At 48.4% G+C, this 21023-nt stretch overlaps 1 long non-coding RNA gene across 1 annotated transcript; it reads left to right on the top strand.

Annotated features, from left to right (window-relative positions):
• Window positions 1-4668: 4668 nt before the first annotated feature.
• Window positions 4669-17760, top strand: LOC115281095. Its single transcript, XR_003904070.1, has 3 exons — window positions 4669-4754; window positions 16169-16252; window positions 17481-17760. It is a non-coding gene; the product is annotated as an uncharacterized LOC115281095 (long non-coding RNA).
• Window positions 17761-21023: the final 3263 nt, after the last annotated feature.

Genomic DNA, 21023 nt, shown 5'->3' with positions numbered 1-21023 from the left:
TTTAACTAGTGTTTTGCTACTATAAACAATGTACAGTAAGTTTGTTTGCAAATGTTCTTTGCACCCTGGTGTCGGCATTCTTATGGGATAATTTCTTAGAAATGCGCTTGCTGGCTAAAGAGAACCTACATTTAAGTTTTCTTTTTTGGGAGAGAAAGAGCATGCGTGAGCAGTGGAGGAGCAGAGGGGGAGAGAGAATCTAGAGCAGGCTCCATGCCCAGTGCAGAGCCCAATATGGGGCTTGATCTCACAACTGTGAGATCATGGCCTGAGCCCACTGAACCTCCCAGATGCCCCAAGAGAACCTACATTACTAATGTACCTAATACTAACAGATATTATCTCTACCTAAATACTGATAGATATTGTCCAATTATACTCCAAGATCATTACACTGACTTACACTTATGAGGTTTGCTGTCACCGGCAAGGAGACCGGTGTGCACTTAGCATTGTTATGAGCTAGAGACAGGAGCAAATTGGGGGGATAGGGTTGGTCACCCCAAATATCTACTTCCCACCCTTTCCTTAGTATAGCGCTTACAGATTCCAACCCTCCCAAAGCTCTATTACAAGGTCACCCTCTTTTCTCTTTCAGGGGGACCCCAGAGAGTGGACCCTTGTAATGTCTGGAAGACACAGGGGTGCTAGAAATAGTTTTCTGTTCCTGGTCTGTGTGTTTCTGGCCAATCAGGAGGGAGGTGGTCAGATACGGATTCTGGTCTGTGTGTTTCTGGCCAATCAGGAGGGAGATGGTCAGTTACGGATCCACGTCCAGAGTGTATAACTTCAGGAAAGTCACTCACTTCTTTGGACTGTTTATATATTAATTATATTATGTTATATTTTTATTTTATTTTATTTTATTTTTTCACCTGAAAAATGAAGACCAGGATACTTGCTTTCTGCAGTTTTGATATTTGTTAGGTTAATGCTTAACCTAAATGCTATAATAGAAAGTCCCTCAATCTAAATGCCTTAACCCAATATAAATTTCTTAATTATATCTCAAATGGGTGGTTTTGTTTTTTAAATTTATTTATTTGGAGAGAAAGACAAAAAATGTGAGTAGAGGAGGGACAGAGAGAGGGAGACACAGAATCTGTGGTAGTCTCCAGGCTTTGAGATGTCAGCACAGAGCCTGACGTGGGGCTTGAACCCACAGACCTTGAGATCGTGACCTGAGCCGAAGTCAGATGCCCAACTGACTGAGCCACCCAGGTGTCCCATAAATGGGTGTTTCTAACTGGTGGGGGGCTCGTCCTCAAGTGGTGGGCCAAGCTTCTTCCATCTTTGGTTTTTTGGTGCACAGCCCCTTATTCCCTATACCTGTGCATGTCAAGTAAACGAGGAGAGATGAGCATGAAGGATGGCCATGGGAGGGTGTCTAGGCCAGGCCTAGAAGGGGCACACATGAGTCTTGCCCACATTCCATCAGCCAGATGCTGTGGGAGCCATGGAAACACACCTTTCAGGGCTCCTACTATGGGGAGAATAAGTGCCCAGCAGCCCCAGCTGACATCCTGGATTTGCCATCACGTTCATGTGGAGATTGGCCATGCTTCTCCAAGGCTGCTCCCAGCTGATGCCTAAGCATGGTGACGTCTTTAGTCAGGCCTTCTCTGGCAAGCCCAGGGCAACTCGGGCTTGAAGACATCCCGTTGGCCTGGCAGAAACTTTCCTGGATGCATGACACAGTCTGAGACTTTTTCTACTCAATCCTTTCTCCCCACGTTATTCCCGCAGATGTTATGGCCTCATGTGGCCCGGAAGTTCTCACCTTTTTTCTGCACCCCCCTGTCCCCACTCAATAAAACCCTTACATGTCTAATCCCATCTTTCATGTTCATTTCTCAGCCAAGCTGAACTAAAGCATGTGACTACCCATAACTGCAAGGGAGCCTGGGAAATGTAGTTCAGCTGTGTGTCCAGGAGGAGAAGGAAGCGGGTCTGGTGAACTGTGAGCCAGTCCCTGGCACAGACGTTACGGGGATGAAGATAATATGCAAAGTGCATAGCTTCCTGTGCTTGGCATGCAGCGATGCAGTGATGGCTGCCCTCATCACCATGGCCCTTTGTACCAAGGTGTCAAGTCCCCGCCAAGCACGCAGTGCATCCCCTCCTCACGACATGTGGTCTGGGCTAGCTGATGGTCTGACCCCACCGTGGGCGTTCCTCCAAATTAGAACTGGGAATGACCCAGATGCATGTCCCAAGATGGAGGCGTTATCCTTAGAGAGGCCACCTCTGGGGACATCTCTTGGGCAGTAGCCCCAACTCCCCGCCAGAGTCACTTCGCCCGGCTCGCCCCTCAGATGGAAACAAGGCGTCGTGGGGCGGCATGCCCAGCCTAGCCGAGGGCGGCCCTCAGGAGAAGTGGTACATCTCACAAGGAGCCTCTCTGCCCATCACCCGTGCCTCCCGCCACACCACTGCTTTAAGAGCTCCATAAATGCTGATAATTCCCGCATTAAACTTCACTTTATTATTTTCTCTGGGTGCAGGTATGTGGATGATATGAGGCCTCGCTGCATTTACATACAAATTGAAGATTTTTATTAATCAGTCCAGTACCAGGGATCCAACGTTAACAGTCCATCAGGCCCTTAAATACATTTGGTGACATTTTTACCATGCATTAGCATGATAGGGCAAGGCGAATATAATGTACCAATGATTGCTTTTCCATTGAAAGCACAAACGGTTTCATTTTTCCTGTCATCTCAAATAAGTGTTAAAGAGGGTTTGGAGGCTGTTGTGTTCGCGCCGTATGCTCAGGACTTACAAACACTGATGAGCGCATTAAATAACCATTAGCGTCTCGGCCTGGACCACAGGACCGTCCCCCCTCTTCAGAATTTATTCTTTGATTTAAAGTGAAGGCAATCTGTGGTTGCCTTCATAAAGTCCTGCGGCCCCTCCATTCTCCCTCCAACAAAATGCATTACAACAGTAATTTTATGACTGTTAAAATAACTGTCGTTAACAAGCACTTAATTAAAATGTACAATAAATAGCCGACTGCAGCCTTATCTGCTCTCCGGAGCGACCACGGCCGAGACTGCAATGCCCAGGCCTGCTGTTGCCCAGCTTGTTTGCAGATTAATTGCTTTTCGAGCTGGCAGGAGCCGGCTCTTCAGCCGCCAGATCGTAAATGACCGGATAGGGACTTTATCAATCAGGCGCGTGTGTCTGTGACCGCTGGTGGACGGGCAGGGAGGCTGGAGGGTGGGCGGAGGGCAAGCCTTGGGTGGGTGGGCAGCAAGGGAGGTTGGTAGAGTCGGGGTGATGGAGAAAACCTGGCGACAGAGTCCCTGGGGGCCGGGGCCCCCACATGGAGGCTCTGACCAAACAACAGTTTTGATGATGGTAATACTAGAGAGCGCTTAATCATGGGCCGGTACTTTCTTTTTATCCATGTATTTAACTCAAATAACAACAGTGATGAGGTGGTACTTATTAGGATGCTCGTTGCTGCATGAGGAAGTGGAGGCACAGAGAGGTCACGGGGTTTGCCCAGGGTCACACAGTCCATAGCGGCACATCTGGGATTCGAGCACAGGTGCCTTTATTCCAGGGGAGGGATGCTTAACCCCCACACCGGGCTGTCTCCTTGGAGCTGTGAATTTATTGTGTGCCTGTCACATACCTGCAGCTGTGCTGAAGTCTACATTTATCGTGTCATGTGGGGGTGAGTGTGTGTGTCTTTAATGAATACATATTTATGAAGTGCCTACTATGTGTCTGGGCTGTGCGAGATGCTAGAGGTACAAAGGTGAGCCCTAAGGATCTGATCTGTGCCCTTAGCTCGCAGGCCCGTGGGGAAGACAGCTGTTGAGCAGGTAATGGGATCACAGAGTGGAGAGAGAGAGAGAGAGAGAGACAGAGCACGAGTGGAAGAAGGGCAGAGAGAGAGGGAGACACAGAACCCGATGCAGACTCCAGGCTCCCAGCTGTCAGCACAAAGCCCAACATGGGGCTCGAACTCAGGAGCAGAGAGATCATGACCTGAGCTGAAGTGGAACACTTAAACAACTGAGCCACTCAGGCGCCCTAAACAGAGTGCCTTCAAAAAGCTGTATGTGTGTGTGTGTGTGTGTGTGTGTGTGTGTGTGTGTGTGTGTGTGTACAAGTGGGATCAAGGACAGCTTCCAAGAGGAAGTGACCTTTACGCTAAGCTGGGGAGAAAAAGAAGCAGTGACCAGCCAGGGGAAGGGGAAGGGAGCCAGTGTTCCGGGCAGGGAGACAGTTGGAGAGCGCTCACGTCAGGTGCCGGCCCCTGAAGCAGGTGCCGCGTGGCTGGGCTTTGGAGGGGCACATGCGAGCCGCAAGGGATGGGACCCAGGGAGTGGGCAGTGCTGGATGGAGGAGAGCCTCGTGAACCCTGTGGGGCGGCCAGAGAGCTGACTGTAGGAGAAGGGCCTCGTCAACAACTTCCTAATGTAGGTATCGCGATTTTTGCAGCAGAGACGCAGAGGCACGCAGAGGGACCGTTATGTGGCTCGCAGAGGCAGCTGGGGCAGCCGACCGTGGGCAGGAGGCCATCTGCGCATGGGTGCCCAGAGCCTGCTCACCTCTGCTCGCTCCCCAGGAGTCTCGTCACCGTCCAGGAGGGGATTACTCTGGGGTTTGCTGCTGGTTTCTTGGTACCACCAGAACTACTGAGTCACGAAAATGATTCTCTTGTAACTGTGGACTGCGTCCCTTCAGAATTCCATGTTGCTACAGTTCTTTCTGGATCCCCAGACAGGCAGGTACGTGTGGACAGGTCTGGGAACAATGGGTGGGGATGGTTTCCCCTAGGGACGGCAGAATAACGTCGGAGACCCAATCAACCAACGCAAGCAACCAGCTACTCACACACTTTAACCAGAGGTCTGGAGGAGGGCAGCTCCCGTTTTGGGGAGGAGTCTAACCATATTCCGGAGGACATTTTCCCTCTGCTCTCCTTGGCAGGCGGGCCTTTTACACTCAGACTCTTGCACACTGGTCACAGAATGGCTGCCAGATAAAAGGTAGGAAGGGAAGGTGCTGAGGGGGCGGAGCTTTTCTGACAGCCGGCAGCACACTCTCCTACGTGTCGATGGTCAAGTCTAAGTCACACGGCCATCTACTTGAAGGGTGTGTTCAGAAGCGGCTCTCTGACGTCTGGCTTGCTGTGGTTGGTAGACTGTCAGGCACACAGCCACCCAGAGTGACGTGGGAGATCTCCCAGCCAGCAGGAAAGGGCGGGCTGGATGGTGGCAGGAAGGCATCATGGTACAGGCAGTCACTGTGTGTCAGGAATTGGGCTCAAGGATTGTCTCTGAATCCTCACACTCCTCTCAGAGAGCCCCAAAAGAGAGGCCCTAGCTCAGATTCGGATCTGTCTGACTCCAGACTCCTCGCTCTCAAACTCCAGGCCGCAGTTCTGTACCCATTGCTGTCCTTAGGGAGTGATGGGGGCTCACCCCAACCCCCAGGCAGTTTGAGGGGCAGATAGCCTCCTGTCCCCTTTGTGCCAGACACCCCAAGTCTTCAGGCTCAAGGTTGACATTGGGGCCTCTCTTCTGAGAGCCACTTTCACCCACCCCATCCTCTCCTGACCACTTCTCTCAACACTGGGTGGTGAGTGCATTTGGGGTGAAACATAGACCTTGGACTCATTTCAAGAAAAAAAAACTCATTGTGGGTGCCTGAGTGGCTTCATCTCTTAAGCGTTTGATGTCAGCTTAGGTCATGATCTCATGGTTCGTGGGTTTGAGCCCCGTATCGGGCTCTGCGCTGACACCTCAGAGCCTGGAGCCTGCTTTGGATTCTGTGTCTCATTTTCTCTCTGCCCCTGCCCCACCTGTGCTCTACCTCTCTCTGTCTCTCAAAAATAAATAAATGTAAAAAAAGATTTTTTTAATTAAAAACAAACCAAACTCAGCTTTCTGATAGTAGGCAAAGTTTCCTTATCCCCAAACAAAATATGGATAGAAAAAATGGTGGATGGTTTTTTTTGTTTTTTTTTTTTTGGTTAAGGAAAGTTATCAAACTCTTTGAGGTGTTTATGTTCGTGATATCTCTGAGGCCAGCGTATACAATCTGTGTGATGCTCGGGAGGGCATTGGTAATAAAGCGAATGCAGGCAGCCGAAGGGTCAGGCAGGTACCTCGCCGCATCCCTGAGCCTGGAAATGCATGAGACCACTACTAATTCACAAGCTTTATTCACATGGATGCGTCTCAGCCTCACAAATAAACGGAGGCCAGCCAAACACACAGACTGATGTCGAGGGTGGGGTGGCTGGCATGCTGGGAAATGCTTTCAATCTTGGCATCTTGGAAGATACTCACCCGAGGTCTCTACCTGGCCGTTATTTAAACAAACACAAGAGATGGAGGGAAGGAGTGCAGGGACGATGCTGGAAGCCATCAGCAAACAGGGGAGCTCAGCTGGGACGGAGCTGCTCTGTGTATGTGTCAAATCCATTTGCATCAGAAGCGTGGGGGGACAGGAGTGCCCAAATGTAGACCAAGGTAGCACCGCCATTTGCCCGGTGAAGGCCCAGGAAGGAGCAGGGTAGGCTCCCCTGGGATGTACAGTGCCTCTTGTATGCATTCATTAAAGGGCCGGCTTGGTGGCCCCATGGCCACAGAGTGACAGAGCTCTGCAGGCACCAGGAATCATGTCACCCAGGCACGCGCGGTTCTGATTGATTCTGATTAACTTGTTAGGAGTCCGCTTGCTGCATGTGGACCGTGTTTACAGAGCCTCAGAGCAGCGTTTTTGCTGAGGGTCTCTGTCTTTCTTTACATTCTCTGGCTTGACTACTGCCAAAGCCTGCCCATGGAGATCGGCGTTGGGAGGGGGGTGGTGAGAAGAGCAGAGACATGTAGCTGGATCACTTGTGGGCTAATTGTGTCACCTTGGGTAAGTTATTGTCCTGATGAGCTATTGTTTCCTCTTTGGGAGAGTGGAGATACTTTTTCTCAGCCTTGTGGATTATTAAAGAGGATCATGGTGACAGTTTCTTCCCCTTCGCTCTCTTTTTGAGTGTTAGATTCAGATGTTACGGTGCACTTGCTGGAAGACCACAGATCTAGAAGAGAGACCGAGGGATCACTTCTGCAAAGTTTGCAGGGCTGTGGGATGACAGCGCCGGGGACACACTGGCCAACACTGTGATACAGAATTCCATAGAATGAACACTCGTGCCTTTTCAACCATCTTTTGATCACAATTAAGTCAAAAAGAGAATCTCGGTTGGTGCTAAGATGTCCTTAACACCCCTTCAGCTCTTTTGAAACTCCCTTTAAAACGGGGGCGCCTGGGTGGCTCAGTCGGCTAAGCCTTCGACTTCGGCTCAGGTCAGATCTCACGTTCATGGGTTCGAGCCCCGCGTCGGGCTCTGTGCTAACAGCTAGCTCAGAGCCTGGAGCCTGCTTTCGGTTCTGTGTCTCCTTCTCTCTCTGCCCCTCCCCCTCTCATGCTCTGTCTCTCTCTGTATCAAAAATAAATAAAACATTTAAAAAAATTTTTTTAAACGAAGACAGTGAGCATCTAAGCGAAATAAGTCAGGCAGAGAAGGATAGATACCGTATGTTTGCACTCATAGGTCTAACAGGAGAAACCTAATAGAGGACCATGAGAGAGGAAGGGGGAAAGAGAACTGGGGAGAGTGAGGGACACAAATCATGAGAGACTTGAATACTGAAGATGAACCATGGACTGAAGGAGGGGGCAGGGCGGGAAGGGGGTGGTGGTCATGGTGGGGGGCACTTGTGGGGAGAAGCACTGGGTGTTATATGGAAACCAATTTGAAAATAAACTATTAAAAAAACAAACAAACAAAAATGAAGACAGATCCTAGAGACAGAGAAAAGGTGCTGCGGGGCTGGGAGCAGGGGTGGGGGATGGGAAGTTAGCAGTAACGGGTCTGGAGTTTCCGTCTGGGAAAACGAAGAAGTCCCAGAGACGAATGGACGTTAATAGTTGCACGACATGACTAGACTTAATGCCGCTGAGCCGTGCTCCTAAAAATGGTCATAATGGTACATTTTTTTTATGTTACGTTGTATGTAGTTTCCCATGGTAAAGGCAAAAAGGCAAAATCAAGACCAGAGGCAGAACAGGCTTCAGGCGCAGAGCATTTAAACAGACACTAATAGCGTTATTTTAAAAAGTCAGTGTTACCCTCAAGGGTGCCTTTTATCAAGGACCAGGAGTGCCAGCTTTCCAGCTCTAAATATCCACTTGATGCAAAGCTTTCTTTTGAAGTGTGTATTTTTATTTAACGAAGGAAGGAGGAATGGTAGGTAAACCAAATACATGGATAGGGCAGGAACATGAGGCTGTAACTGAGGGCCTGAGTCCAATTTTTGAGTGGTGAACCTGAAGCCTGGAGGTCAGCTTGGACCCTTGGCCCTTGGCACAGTGGGGGCACCTCTGCACCCCTCCCGCCTCCCTCCTGTTTCCCCTGATTCTTTGCCCAGATGGTCTGCACCTCCTCAGCTGGAGGCCTTTGTCCTGACAGACATGGTGGAGTAAACTGTTGTCTTGCCCGAGGCCTCTGGGGTAGTTCCTTTGTCCTGAGGTCACCCCGTCACTGCTCTGGGCTCTGGGGGTAGATCCCGAGCACCCTGGGTGCAAAATGAACAGGGTTCTTGGGTGACAAATGGGTAATGTTCTCCAAAGTTCTGATTGCAACTAAGGACGAGCTGGGACAGGAGTTCTCAAACTTGGCTACACTCTAGAATCATCTGGGGCTCACCTCCAGGCCAGAATAGGAATCTCTAGAGGATGAAGCTGGATTATCTGATGTTTTCGTTCTTTTTCTTCTTTTCTTGTCTTTTTTCTTTCTCCTTTCCTTTTTCTTTTTCTTTTCTTTCTTCTTTAATGTGTACTTTTGAGAGAGAGAGAGCAGGAGAAGAGCACAGAGAGAGGGAGGGAGAGAATCCCAATCAGGCTCCATGCCGTCCTTACATAGTTCAATGCAGGGCTCAAACCCACGAACCATGAGATCACGACCTGAGCCAACATCAAGAGTCAAGATGCTCAACAGACTGAGCCACCCAGGAGCCCTGGGGATATCTGAGTTTTTCAAAGCTTCCCAGATAATTGTAATATGTGACAGGATTGGAACCACAGATTAGAACAAGATGCCATTGCTTATAAAGGCTTTGTACCCTGTCTGGAACGGCTTTTTGTTCCTCTCAACAAATTCCAAACTGACGCACTGCCGCTTCCTAGAAGGCCTCCATGATCTTCCAGGTGGAGTTATCATGATGGTAACACTCATCACACTATCCTGTAATCACTGGATTCGTGGACAGTTTATACCACCAGGCAGGGAGCTCTTTGAAGGCAGGCGCTGTGCCCTATTCACTGTGGAGTCTTACAACCTGCATGTAGTAAGTGTTCAATACATGTTTGGTGAGGAGTAAATGGATTGTTTGAGACACACAGCAGGAAGTCCAGGGGACACTTAAGCCCGAAGAAACATAGTCACTTAGGCAGAAAAACAGGTTTCCTTTGAGGTCAGTGAGGGTTCCCAGGGACCGCCCTGGTTTGGGCCATGGTGGCTACAGTCCAGACTTATCCTTCTTCTGACTTCTGCCGACTAGGGTCCCTCAGACAGCCCTGGTCTCACCTCCAGCCATTGTCCCCCAACTCACCAAACTGTCCAGCCACAGTGGCTTTCTCTCCCTGACTTTAAAGTCTCAAGTGTTTCTTTTTCTTTTTTTCCTTTTCTTTCTTTTGAGTTTATTTGTTTTGAGAGACGGAGGAGCACAGAGCGAAGAAGAGCCAGAATTCCAGGTAGGCTGCCCCTGCCAGTGCAGACCCCCACACAGGGGCTCGAACTCACAAACCGTGAGATCATGATCTGAGCTGAAACCAAGAGTTGGACTAGGTGGTGGGGAGAAAAGACTTGTGACCTCCTTCCCTAGTAAAAGGTTAAAATAAGCATTGGAACAGTTGTCTGCGAGCTGTCTGATAGTAGCAGACCTGTGGGCATTTGTTAAGTGTTGAAAGACATTAATTGCAGTTTATCTGTGGAGCAGATTGGGTGGGCAAGGGAGACCAGCGTGTGGTAGGCCAGTGGCTGTGCCTGCCCTCCTCTGGGGGATAACGTAGGGGTTGTCATGGCAAGTCAGTTCCAAGTTTGAACACAGCACCCCCACCTCCGGACCACCTCACTCCCAATTAGTTACCACAGCAGCCATGGGGGCATTTTTCTACGTCAACCCGGTCTAGGGAAGGATCATGTTTTGATGTTTTCCTCCGCAGCTAAGTTTTGTCTCTAATTTTAACATTCGGATTGTGTTCCGGTCAGACTGGAAAGATCTGTCGGCTCATCTGCAGAAAGGACATGCTATTCCCACTGAAATCTAAGTAACGAGACTCTGCCGTTTCTGAGAAGCCTCCCCCTCCTCCGCCCTCCCCAGCACATAACTTCCGATGATTGCCAGAGTGCGAGAGACCTGAGATTGCCTCCTGCCTCGCACGACTGGCCCACTTTCACCCGTCAGGGCAGACGAGGTTACAGCGCAGAAACAAAGAGCCCCAATGTCCTTTGAGGCAAAGGGTTGTTACTCACTCACACTTCCTGTCCAACATGGTGCGGGGCGGAAGGTGGGGTGGGGAGGACCGGAAACCCTCCTGTCTGGGCTTTATCTATCACTCAGGGCTTCAGGCCGAGGGAGGTGGTCCTTCACACGGTGAAGAGCTGAGTGCGCTCACGTCTCACTGGCCAGGACAAGTCCCAGAGACCGGGAATTACAAGCCTCCCTGTGCCCAGAAGTAGCAGAAAAGCGGATCCTGACAGTGGCTGGAATGCCTGCTGCCCCACCACAGGCCCCTGGCCTTTTGGTCCTTTCTATATGGCTCTTCTCCAAGCCTACACACGTTTTTCCTCCTTGGGATCTCCCCAGGGGGCTTTCAGAAGAGCCCTCTTTGGAGCACTGGTCTTGAATTCTCTCCAGATGCAGTGCGGCGCGGTGATTAAGACACAGATTCTAGAACCAGGCTCCCTGGGTTTGAAGCTGGCCAGAGCAAATGTTCTAACATGTCCAACCATTGGTTTCTCATCTGCAGAATAGGGACAAGGGCAGTACCATGTCCCAAGTTCATTGTCAGTATTACATTGTCCACATATGTCATATGCTTAAAAAAGTTGCTTGGCCCTCTGTGAGTTCTTTGTGAATGTTGTTTCAGCAAGCTGTGCTCCCTGCAGCACTGAATGCCTGTTATGAATCAGGCTGCAAGGTGCATGGGAGAGCAGATCACAGACCAGCTTGGCACTTGGCTGAGGGTGTTAAGGTCAAAAGGGCATTGCCATTACAGCCTAGAGGCTTCTGGTCTTCAGATCTCTCGCTATCTGCCAACGACCTTGCACTTTATGGAATGAAAAGTCCACGAGCATCGCAGGGATGTCTCCTCACTCTCACAGGCCTTCTGGAGTGAGAGCCCCAAGTAGGGCCTGGGCCTGGGACCAAAGGGAGTCCCGAAAAGTTTGTCTCAAGAGTTCCTAACATTTCTGGAGATGCCCCTCCCACCCCCCCGGAGCAGCCTGGTTCCTACTAGAGGCAGCAAAGCAGGAGTGGGCTTTGCATCCTTTCTCTGCTGCTAGCTGGGTAAGGCCAGGCAAGTCAGACCTCAGTTTCCTTATCTGTAAAACAGTGGTTACTGGATCTATCATGCAAGGTTGGTTACAGTGTCTGTCATGAGGATTCAATGACATGACTTAAGTGGCATGGTTGGCACTGAGCCTGGTGTGGTGTAAACGTTCCACGTGGCTCTGATCACTCTGACTCTTACTGATGACAAGTGTGGGCAACTGGAGGAAGAGGAGGCCCGAGAATTAACCACAGGCTGGTTCATGTAATCATCTGGGGAGTTTCAACTATTCCAAGGACAAAGGGGCACCCCTGAAAGGGTTTCGTCAAAGTGTGATGCTGTCAGTTCCGCACTTTGGAAAGATTCCTTTGGCTTCATTATAGAGAGTGGATTAATAGTGTGAGATGGGGGTGGAAAGCCTTCCAGAAAATGTCCTAGATTAGGGTGACATCAGTAGAGGATAGAGAAAAGTGGATTAATATACTTAGCAGACAGCACGATATTAGAAGCAAATCCTGACACAGCATTACCTATGCACCCGGTGCTGTTCTAAGCATCTTGCACTATTTACTCATTTAATCACTGCAGCTCTGCGAGATAGGGTCTTCTATAATCAACTCTGGTTTTTGATGACAAAACTAGGCACCAAGAGGTTAAATAACTTGCCCAAGGTCACACAGCTCGATAGGGGTTGGATTTGGGATTCAAAACCAGGAAGACTGGTTCCAACATCCTTCTCTTCACAACTGTGCTTTCATTTGGTGAGCAACTAGGTATGGAGTGGTGTATCGGTCAGCTATGACCATGACAAGACTGCATAACAACCATTGGAACCCCAGGACTGTATACTAGGAAACACTGATGTGTGCTCATGAGGCTCTGAGCTGGCTGGGCTGTTCTGCTGCTCTGAGCTCACTGACGGGGTTTACTTGATTCTACCTCTTGATGGACCAAGGGCACGGTTAGAGGGAAAGTGAGAAATCTGCAGTTTTGGCCATCAATCAACCATGGGGAGTGGAATTTTCATAACTCGTGGAATGCTTGCTCGGGCAGCCATGTCGCTGAGAAGGTGAAGCAGAAAGGGTAGGTTACGGGAGAAGATGAGGAAGTCGAGGCTCAGTGAGACCAGATGTCTCGCCCATGGTTGCACAGCGAGTCTACTCAGGGTCTAGACCGCAGCTGCCTAGAACTGAAAATTACCCTGGTGACTGGACAGGTGTGACTGTGTGGCTGTAAATGACCTTGCTCGCTGCAGTCACTTGGAGTTGTGAATATTAACAATTCTGCATTCAGAATCCAGGTTTCCCAACAGCTCAGTTCAGGGAAAGCCTGGCTTTCCTTTTGCATTCTAAAAGTAACTTCCAGGTTGATAATGTCCCCCAAGGGCCTTCCTTCTTTACAATGTGGGAATTGATCAGCCTGTTTTCACCTCTTGGGAACAATGTGGTATTGTTTCTCCAGGTTCTGGTCTCTGGGGACTGGAGCAAAGTTTTCCTCTAGGACTGCTGGCTGCCACCCTTGTTGAGGAAGGCGGAAGTTGTGCCCGACTCTTCCAGAACAACCACTGAATAGCCACACCCTCCATACACACCACCGAAGGGGCTTGGAATGGGTGGGACTAAGTGAGCCTGGCTTTTTAATAATCAGCAACACCTGAGTCCTCAGGGACCATTCTTGTTACCGAGTCATGGGAACCTTCTCCCCCTCGCAAGCAGAGCTGATCCACCTGCAGACCTCATTCCTTCCATGTTCTGGCATTCTCAGCTTCAACCTGGCCCCAAACCCAGGCTACCCGGCCCTACAGCCCTCTGGCAATGGCTTCTTGGGGCTCTGACTTCTCCTTCACTGTGCCAGTCTCAGGGAAGTCTGAGTGAGCGTGTGTCCCTGGGAAGCAACTGTTTCTCCTGGAAATGTCACTGGTGTGGCCAGGAGAGAGAGACCCAGACACCCATGGGCTCAGAGCAGCCCCGCATCATGGGAAGGGGTCAGGAGCAGTCTGAATTGTAACTGACATATATCATTGGGTTAACTCTCGTGGTGGAAATAGCCAGTATTTGGTGCACATTTACTGTATACAAAGCATTATGCCAACACACTTGCTTCCTTCCGTGCTCTTTCCTTTTCCCCTTCTTCCTCTGCAGAGGCAATGAGGGAATTTGGGTCAAATGTCTGCTTACTCTCTCCTGTAAGCCTCAGTTTCCCCTTCGGTAGGGATGGCTGAGCTTTTTATTTTCTAATTTAATTTATTTATTTTTAGAGAAAGAGAGAGAGAGAGAGAGAATGCACATGTGTGTGTGAGCTGAGGAGAGGCAGAGAGAGAGAGAGAGAGAGAGAGAGAGGGAAAGAGAGAATCCTAAGCAAGATCCACACCATCAGTACCAAGCGCAACATAGGGCTTGAACTCATGGACCGAGAGATCATGACCAGAGCCGAAATCAAGAGTCAGAGAGGCTTAACTGACTGAGCCTCCCAAACGTCCCATTATTGCAATTGTTGGTGAGGCCGGGGTCCTCGCCACTGTCCCGGGGCCTTACTTTCTGCTCTTCCCAGCCTGATGAGTTCTGGCCAAGGACCATGATGGGGAAAAGGGCGCACTGTGAGGGGTGGGCCCGAGGGCTGGAGATGTACCTCAGTGGGGGTTTCTTCCTCCCCCTGCAGAAATGATTTATCAGCTGTCAACAAGACGGCTGTGGTCAGAGACGGAAGCCCTGTGGCCGGGAATAGCGATGCCAAGGAAAGCTGGCTGGGTCATAGGATCGCTTGCTGGCACTGCTTTGGAGGCTGCTGGACAGTAAACTGGGGGGGGGCCCAGGTGTCTGCCCCACTTTCCCGTCCCCTCCTGACCCTTTCTTCCCACGAGCCCTTTGCTCAGAGTGGCTAACGGGTCCTGTTGATTTCAATTGCTGTTTCTTCATAAACCCCTCAAAGTCGACCTCCTTCAAGCTGTCTTTCCCATTAAATTGTGGTCTCGAGGTGAGATCCAATTCTGCAGAAAACATGCAGCCACAAGCCTTTTGCTATTGGTTTATGATCTGTGCTGCGGTCCCTGGGGTCTGGGGTGGTGAGGCGTGGCTCCGTGCAGGAGGAGATAATGGGGATTCTTCCATCTCCTTCTCTCCCTCCCTTCCTTGCCCGATCCCCTCCGCCTTGGGGAGACCAGCCTGCTAATTTGTCCCAGAATGTTTGGGCTTCCATGCTTAATGGGTCTGTTTCCCAACTTTCTAAACAGATGAGTTGGTGTGAAAAACAAGTCAACAAATAAACACAGGCTTCCACCAGAAGATACTGAAACTGAGCAAATGGCCCCCAGCATCCCTGCCGGGAGAGCATCCCAGTGCGACCCAGTGTGAGGCAAATTCCACTGTGCCTTGGGGCTGAAAGCTGGGACTGGGGCCCTGCAGAAGATCATGGTCTCTCCACTTACCGGCTCTGTGTCCCCAGGGGAAGTGACTGTCCCAGTCTGTAAATGGGGGATTAACAATGATGCCTGGCACATAGGATCATATATATATATTGCAGATAATGTGAGATGCACTTAGAATAATGCCTAACGAACGCCAGCTATGACACTGGCAATTCACATGGTGGTTAATAGTGCTTGAGGGGCTCCGTGACCGTGGACGCCTGACACCAATTTCTCATACTTCAGTTTCCTCATCTGTAAACAAGGCCACAGTCATGCCTGTATCATGGGGTCACTTATAAAACTTAATTAAAAATTATAAAAATGTGTAAAAACACTTAGCCTATGAGTACTTAATTTTCTTTAAGTTCATTTATTTATTTTGAGAGAGAAAGAGAGAAGCAGAGAGAAAGGGAGAGAGAGGATCCCAAGGAGGCTCCACAACATCAGCACAGAGCCCAGCGCAAGGCTCAAACCCGCAAATCCTGAGATCATGACCTGGGCTGAGGTCAAGAGTCAGACACTTAACCAACTGAGGCACTAAGGCGCCCCAGCATTTAGGTTCTTAGTAAGATCAATTTCCTTCCTTTCACTTAGGCAGGATATAAACAAAGAAGTTAACTTAAGAAGGTTTGGGACACTTGGGTGGCTAATCAGTTAAGTGTTTGACTCTTGATCTTGGCTCAGGTCATGATTTCACGGTTCATGAGTTCAAGCCCCACATTGGGCTTTGCTCTGACAATGTGGAGCCTGCTTAGGATTCTCTCTCTCTTCCTTTCTCTCCCACTACTGCTCTCTCTTTCTTTCTCTCTCAAAAATAAATATTTAAAAAAATAAAATAAGAAGCTTGCGTCTCTTTTGTGGGGGGAGACAGATCTTTTTTCTTCTTTAATGTTTATTTTTGAGAGACAGAGACAGAGTGCGAGCAGGAGAGGCGCAGAGAGAGAGGGAGACACAGAATCTGAAGCAGGCTCCAGGCTCTGAGCTGTCAGCACAGAGCCTCACGTGGGGCTCAAACTCACAAACTATGAGATCATGACCTGAGCTGACGTCGGACGCTCAACCGACTGAGCCATGCAGGTGCCCTGAAGGTTGTTTCTTTAGGAAAAATAAAAGTGATCATAGTGTAATAAATACAAAGTAAACACCTCTTAAAGGTAAAGCTCTATGATTTTTTTACAGGACCTGGATCAGGATAGAGAACATTTCCAACACCTCTGAACGCTTCATTGTGCCCCTTCCCCATCGCTACTTGTCTCCCTCAAGGTAACTATTATCTCTATTTCTAATACTGTAGGTTTTGCCAATCTGGAGCTACATGTAAGTGGGATGATAGAGCAAATGTTCTTTTGCGTCTGACACCATCAGTGCAACACGGTGTTATTGTGCACATCCGTGGGTAAACACTGAGATTCATACCCAATTTTCAGTTACTTATGAATAAAGCTGCTGTGAACGTTCTCATACATGCCTTTTCAGGGATATATACACTTATTTTTGTTGGCTGTATACCCAGCAGTGGAATTTCTGAGTCATAGGCAGGTGCATGTTTAGCTTTAGGAGATGTTGCCAAACATAATTCCAAAGTGGTTATTAGCAGATTACTTTTTGGTTTAAAAAAATTTTTTTTTAAAGAGGAGGAGTTAAGTCTGGAAGAGATTGAATGCTGAATTTTTACATTGTATTTTTATGGACTTTTAATTTCCTTTCTTTATGTATAGGTTACTACTTATAATTCCCTGAGAATGAGCCATCTTCTATAGAAACAGCTGTGATTAAACTGAAATATGTTCCTGTGAAAATATTCACTATTTACAAGGGAGGAAAGAAAATAATCTAAATGTCTGTCTGGTAGAGGAATGATTAACAAATCATAATATACCCATATTATGCAGTGACAGAATGTATGAATATGTATTAGCTTGGTAAGATGTATAGTTACAGTAAGAATGTAACAAGCATGTTGCAGAATATTATATAGAATATGGACTAGATATGTTTCATATACATCAGGTAATGTTTTCATTTAGAATTGTTCATTTGGAATTGTTTTAAGACCCTCCATCTATATATCTAAATCTGTATCTGTATCTATCTATCTATCTATCTATCTATCTATCTATCTATTGAAACTGGGCAAAGAGTATGAACAGGCAATTCACAGAGGAGGCAACTGGAAGACCAGTAAACATATGAAAGGTAATCAATCTCATTAATAACCATGGGAATGCATTTGAAACAACCATGAAACATCAGTTTACACCCCCTAGACTGGTAAAAATTGGAACTTGAACACCTTGTTGGTGAGGATGCGGGACAAGAAAAACTTTCATACACTGATGGATATTGCCAAATTGCTCTCTGAGGTGGTTCTCCTAATTTATATTTGACGGTGGGAATACAAATCAGTACGGCCATTTCAGGGGGCAATTTGGTAATGTTTCTGTAAAGTGGGAGATACTCATACAACATGACACAGATATTCCATCATTAGGTCTCCACTGCGGAGAAACTTATGCACCTGTACAAGGAGATGGGTAAAAGGATGTTGACTACAGCAGTGTTTGAAAAGTGAAGAATTGGAAACAACCCAACATTGCTCAGCAGGAGAATGGATAAATGAATTGCAGTATCATGACACAAGGAAATATGATACAAGATTAAAATGAATGAAATAAGGTTACAATGCAGCTACATGGAAAATGTGAAAACAATTTAGAGGGAAGCAGCCACATGCAGAAGGCTACATACACAAGGATTCTTTTTCTGTGAAGAGTGACATTAAATAAAATGATGTAACATGTGGTGTGTGGTTCTAAGTGTGTGGATCTCACGTTGTGGGAGTCTGAGGTATAGAAAAGAGAATTTCTGGACAAAGATTACCTTTGGGGAAGGATGGACTGAGACAAGGAAAAGGTTCAGGGACTTTCAATGTTGTCCATAATGTTTTATTCCTTAAGATGGATGGTGCACTCTTGTATATTCATGACATTAATCTCTGAAATACTTAATATCAAAGGTAAGATTTATCCCTTCATCCATCTGGAAGACTCTATATCAAAATGTGAATGGTGTTTCTATTTCTGTGAAATAAGATCATAGAGGAGAGTGTATTTTTATTTTCTACTCTATGTATTTCTGTTAAAATTTTAGTTAGCATTAAAAGAACCATTAAAAAAGGAGAAGAAAAGAGAATTGGTAATCCACGCATGCTAGATGTGGTAATTCTGTTAGACAATACTCCGTTCTTGACTATTTGGGATAAGGCCCCACCTAGAAAAAAAGATGGATTCCATTGCTAGAGTGGGAGTAATTCCTTCAGGAAGGGTCAGTCAGGTCAGTAAAAAGAGAGGAGTGAGAGGTTGTGGATGGGTGTGGTCCTCTTAGGTCTTAGAGTTACCCCAAGCTCAGGAGGAAGACAGGTTGATGGGGGAGGCACTTTTGAAGGTGCACGAATCTTGTAATCCTCAGCTATTTCCCCCAGTATCACCCAGCCTTGGTCACAGGGCACCATTTTAGAACTAAGCAACTCTTTTTTCTTTTTTCCTTAAAGATTTTATTTTTAAGTCATTTCTCCACCCAGCGTGGGACTGGAAACTTCAAACCTGAGATCAAGACTCACATACATGCTCTACTGACTGAGCCAGCCAGGTGCCCCTGAACCAAGCTACTCCTGAAATGAAAATTCTTAAAAAGCAGAGACAGACTGATAAAATCCTTCTGGGTTACAGTCCATTCACTTGGAGCCAAATGGATTGCTCGTTAATAGCTTCCCCCCATTTGCCTTATGACCAATTAGCAGCCATTAAGACCCAACTCATCCTGGCATGAAGTCTTTCGTTAGCAGTGGCTGCCACGGCTAAGGGCTTTGGGGACTTGGTGGATTTTCTTCCTGTCTCCTCGGTGGCCTGAAGCTCCCTCCCCAGAGTAGGTATGGGGAAGTGCTGCGTTCAGGGCGCCAGCACTGCCTGAGCTCTCAGGGAACCCACTGGAGTTGAGGAAATGTTGCTTGACCGGTGTCTACCTAGACCTCCTGCATTCTCTTTCCCCAGGGCGGGGGCCACCTTGAGATGGTGCTCCGTCTGGCCCACTGCAGGCTGGCTGGCACTGACCCTGCAGTTAAGATTCATAGGCAGCATTTTCTCCCTCCCTCCCTCTCCACCTTCCTGCCTCCCTCCTTTCCTGCTTCCCTCTCTTCCTTCCTCCTTACCTCTCCCCTTTCTTCCCTCCCTCCTCCCCTTCCTCTCCTCCTCCCTCCTTTCCTCTTTCCCTCTCTTCCTTCCTCCTTCTCTCCTTTCTTCCCTTCCTCCCTCCCTTCCTCTTTCCCTCCCTTCCTCCTTTCCTCTCCCCTTTCTTCCCTCCCTTCCATCCTCCCTCCCTCTCTGTCTTTCTCTTGCACTCTGCTCTAAGCAATGAACAAAGACAGCTCCTTTATTCTGAGTGCTCTCTGTGCCCCAGACACTTCGCTGAATGCCAATGCATTTCCTCACTCAGTCCTCACAAGAACATCCTGAAAGTAATCAGCCCTGTGTGATAGTTAGGGCAACTGAGGCACATAGAGAGAGGTTAAGTGACTTGTTCAAGGTCACATCATGACAAATGGGCAGAGTCGAGGTGAGAGATGAAAGTCTGCTTTTCATGGTGAATCCAAGAACTACAAGGTTCTCAGAAAGTCAAGATAAGCAGACATATAATAATCCCTCTGCACAAGGAGTGCCGCTTCCCATACAAGCAGCGACGACAGCTACGTTTCATGCAGAGACAGGGTTTTATTCCTTCTGTGTGTGTTGATTGAGCACCTGCTGTATACCAGGCCCTGTTTTAGGTTAGGCAGTGAATCAGACTGAGATGTCTCCATTCTCAGAGTGTACATTCTAAGGGGAAAATCATGAAACAATGAAATATACAAACAAGACACTGTATCAGAAGAGCCTATGTGATATATAGGGAAATAGACTGAGTGACACTACAGAGACTGAGACAGGGTGGCCCCGGGGAGGCCCCTCCAGAGCCCTGAGTGTTGCCATGAGCCAACCATGACTAGATCTTGGGGTAAGAGTACTGCTCCTGCTAAAAAGACCTACAAGGACAAAGGCCCTGGGCTAGGAAGGAGCTTTTCAGGCTGGAGAAGCTAAAGGCCAGGAAGGCTGCTGTGGGGCAGAGGGCAGTAGCCTAGCACAAGGTCAAGTTGGAAAACAAGGCAGGATCCAGCCATATATGACCTGGTGGGTCACGGTTGTGAGTTTGGGGTGTACCCCAAGTGCAGTGGGCAGAAGTGAAGGTTTTAGGCAAGAGTCTGACGTGCTCTTGGTCTGATTTTTATAAGATCCCTCTGGCTGTGGTATAGATAATGGCAATAGCTTGTTTCATATTAGCTGAAGCACGTGTGGAAGGGAAGATACGCAGGCTAATGGGAGTGAGAGTTGGGGATGCAGGGGTGTATCTGGGAAGACTGCCTGGAACAGGAGGGCGGGGACCAGAATTTTAGAAACCTGTGCTCTTCTTGGAGGGACAGAAGTTGGCACAATTGAGGTAGTTTGGCTTCCAAGCCACTGGGAGCCAATGGACATCATGTCGGGGCTGAAAAACGTTCCAAGTGTGGATTTTACGTTCACGGAACACGCCCTCCGCTCCAGGCTCTGTCCTGGGCCCTTTGTGTCTCTTGCAGGGTATTTTTACCCCCACATCGGTATCCCTCCCCATGCACGAGATATTTTTATCCCCACCTGTGCCAGGCTCTTTCTTCGCGGTGGCAATGATCTAAAGAAGTAGGCAGCGCCTTACAAGGAGGAAGGGCTAGAGCTCAGGGGCCAGATGGTCTGGGCTCACATTCCAGGCACACAGCTGCGGGATATTCGAGCGGGTTCTTAACCCCTCTGTGCCTAAGATTTCTCAGCAGTATTAGATATCTCTCCATTAGGATCCCGTTGGCTGCAAGTAAGAGCAGACACCAGCTTAACCAATCGGAGGTTCATGCTTTCCCACGGCGACAGGTGTGGGCCCCGCATCACCAGCCAATCTCTCTGCCCTGCCATCT

This window comes from Suricata suricatta, chromosome 16 (assembly GCF_006229205.1).
Source record: "Suricata suricatta isolate VVHF042 chromosome 16, meerkat_22Aug2017_6uvM2_HiC, whole genome shotgun sequence".
Lineage (NCBI taxonomy): Eukaryota > Metazoa > Chordata > Mammalia > Carnivora > Herpestidae > Suricata > Suricata suricatta.
The sequence above is the reverse complement of the archived record's forward strand: the minus strand, read 5'-3'. Positions and strand labels throughout refer to the sequence as shown.